The 3,371-nt window shown below is 39.3% G+C and overlaps 1 pseudogene; it reads left to right on the forward strand.

Annotated features, from left to right (window-relative positions):
* The first annotated feature begins 1,620 nt into the window (after positions 1 to 1,620).
* On the forward strand, positions 1,621 to 2,556 carry LOC110204226 (olfactory receptor 6C76-like; annotated as a pseudogene).
* The last annotated feature ends 815 nt before the right edge of the window (positions 2,557 to 3,371 follow it).

The raw sequence follows: 3,371 nt of genomic DNA on the forward strand, positions 1-3,371 counted from the left end.
GTCCTGCACCCAGTGCCAGCAAAGGGATCCCTGTAACCTCCCTCTGACCATTTGTCCAACCCCATTATCATCTGTAGGCTTACACCTCAGGAAGCCACTGCTAGTGATTCAGTTGGCCTCAAGGTCTATGATCTGCTTCTCTCTTGCCCTTGTGCTGACTAAACTGAACTGCACTCTACTTTTACCCTGGTGTAACAAACCTTTCCTAGCAACCTTCTAAATTGTCCTAGCTGGAACATTGCATCATCCCACCCTTTTGTTCATTCTCCTGCTCCAGAATTCATTTTGAGGCATTATTTTAAAGTGTTTGTGGGGGAAATTGAAAGAACTCAAAAGAGTCCTTGCTTTTCTCTGCCATCTTAGCTCCACACCTCTTCAAAACTTTCTGAATGTCTGCCTCACATTCATTTGATTAAGATATTTTTCTGTCAGTCAATCTACAAGCATTTATTAACTGCCTATTATGTTCTGAGAACAGTACCAAGCACTAGGGATATAAACAAAACAAAACAAAACAAACAAACAAACAAACAAAAAAACCTAAAATAGTCCCTGCTTCTTAATGGAAAAGACACATAAAAACAACTGCATACAAATTGCATATATGGGATAAATTGGAAATAATCTCAGGGAAGGCATTAAGATTAAAGAATATGGAAGGCATCTTACAGAAAGTGGTACTTTATGTTAGACTTGAAGGAAGCTAAAAAGAAGAGATAAGAAGGGAGGGAGTTCCAGGCATTGGGGGGCAGCCAGTAAAAATGCTCAGTCAGGAAGTTTAGTGTCTTGTTCAAGAAAAAAAAAAAGAAGCACAATGTTCCTAGATCACAGTTTGCATGGAAGGGACTAGAAGGTAAAATGATAGGAAGAATAAGGAGGAACTAGGTTATGAAGAGCTTTAAAAGCTGAGTAGATGATTTTATATTGATCCTGGAGGCAATAGAGAGCTCCTGCAGTTGATTGAATAGAGAAGTGACATGGTAAGATTTGTTCTTTTAGGAAGATCCATTTGTTCTGGAGATAGGAAGGACTTGAGGCCCTTCGGCAGGGTATTGCGATAGTTCCAGTCATGAAGTGATGAAGACGTACACCAGAACAGTGGCTGTGTCAGAGAAGAGATGGAGGCATAGATGAGAGATGCTACAAAAGTAGACTTGGCAACTGATTGCATATGGCAGTGAGAGTGGGAGTTGAGGATGACACTTAAGTTGTGAGCCTAGGTAGCTAGGACGATGGTGGAACCCTTGAAACTCTCCATAATAGTAGGGAAGTCAGTAAAATGGAAAGGTTTGGGGCAGGGAGAGTGAGGATAATGAGTTCAGTCTTGGACACCTTTAGTATAAAATGTCTAAGAGACATCTAGTTTGAAATGACAAGAGTCACATTTCAAATGCAAATAGAATGAGCCATTTCAGAAGGCTGTTCCTGAGGAAAATTGCCTAAGATTTGCTTGGAAGTATGGCTATGCATCTCTTGAGCTAACATTTGAGCAATTTCTTCTTTGTTACTTGCATAATAGTCTACAGAACAGAGGTGCAATGAAAAAGATTCTTGAATTACAAATAAAATTAGTCTTTTTCTGTTGCTTTTATGCATAGGTTTGGCAGAAGTCTAGAGTCAGCAATGAAAAATAAGACATCAGTGACAGAGTTCATCCTCCTGGGACTGACAGATGACCCAGACCTACAGGTCTTGATTTTCCTCTTTCTGTTTTTTACCTATGTATTGAGTGTAACTGGCAATTTGACATCATTATCCTCCTTGTTGGACTCTCACCTCAAGACCCCCATGTACTTCTTTCTCAGAAATTTCTCCTTTTTAGAAATCTCCTTTACATCTGTTTCCATTCCAAGATTCCTGATCACTATTTTAACTGGTGACAGGACAATTTCCTATAATTTTTGTGCAGCTCAGTTATTTTTTTTCATCCTTCTGGGTACCACGGAATTTTTTCTGTTGGCCGCCATGTCCTATGACCGCTATGTGGCCATCTGCAAACCCCTACACTACACGACTATTATGAACAGCAAAGTCTGCAACCAACTTCTAATCAGCTCTTGGCTGGCAGGTTTCCTCATTATCTTTCCGCCAGTCATCATGGGCCTCCAGCTGGAGTTCTGTGACTCTAATGTCATTGATCATTTTGCTTGTGACTCTTCTCCTGTCCTCATGATCTCTTGCACAGACACTAAGTTCTTAGAAGTCATGAGTTTTTGCTTAGCTGTATTCACACTCTTGGTCACTTTGGCATTAGTGATTTTGTCCTATGCATATATCCTTAGAACCATTCTGGGAATCCCCTCTGCCCAGCAAAGGAAAAAGGCCTTTTCCACTTGTTCCTCCCACATGATTGTTTGTTTCCATTTCTTATGGAAGCTGCATCTTCATGTATGTCAAACCTCAGCTAAGGAAGGAGTAGCTATGACCAAAGGGGTAGCAGTGCTGAATACCTCTGTTGCTCCCATGCTGAACCCCTTCATTTATACCCTGAGGAATCAGCAAGTGAAACAAGCCTTTAAGTACATGGTCAGAAAGATCTTTAACTCAAATAAATGATCGTTTTCAAGAATTAATTTCCTGGAAACAAAATCACATTACTAAATAGGAGAGGACCTTCAAAGATTTCATTGATCTATTACTTCTCTTCTAGTCCCTTTTTACAGTCATTATATACATTCTCCTTCCTCTTTCAGAGGTTCCTAAAGTGAGCAATTCTGCCCACTGGCAAGGGAGAGGTGTGGGACACTGGAATGATCTGAGGGGGGCAGTAGTATCCTCAGGTGCAATTGAGGGACGTTGAATAAAAATAATGGGGCAGTGGAAGCATAAGGAAAGAAGAAAAGAGAAGAAAATTTTGAAAAACCATTTGTACATGTTTTATCTATTGTGTAACAGAGTTAAAGTCATAGTGATTACATCATTTTCAAATAAACACACAAAATGCGAGTTATAACCCATCAGCGGTCAAGTCCTAACTTAAGACTTACAGGTCTTAACAAGCAAGCGTTGGCAGGTGAGTGTGTGGCACATCATCCAGAAGTCCAGCACATATCGGCAGGAATGTGTACATATAATGACTTGTTTACAATATGATACTACGTGGCTACATGATGCAATATTGTATCACCAAAATTTCAATACAGGAAAAACCCACAAATTTATAATAAATTATTAAACTTTTAAGATGTATCATTTTTTAAAATTATTTTTTGAAATGATGCAAATTTCAAAAAAAATACTGTTGAAGTGTTAAAGAAAGTAGATTTCCAGGGGAGGTGCTCAGTAATTTTTTTTAAAGGGGACACTAGGCCAAATAAGTTTGGGAACCTCTGTTCAAATTCCATTCTCTAACTGCTCATCTCCATTTGCAA

Source organism: Phascolarctos cinereus, unplaced genomic scaffold (assembly GCF_003287225.1).
Source record: "Phascolarctos cinereus isolate Bilbo 61053 unplaced genomic scaffold, phaCin_HiC Scaffold_146;HRSCAF=715, whole genome shotgun sequence".
Taxonomy (NCBI): domain Eukaryota; kingdom Metazoa; phylum Chordata; class Mammalia; order Diprotodontia; family Phascolarctidae; genus Phascolarctos; species Phascolarctos cinereus.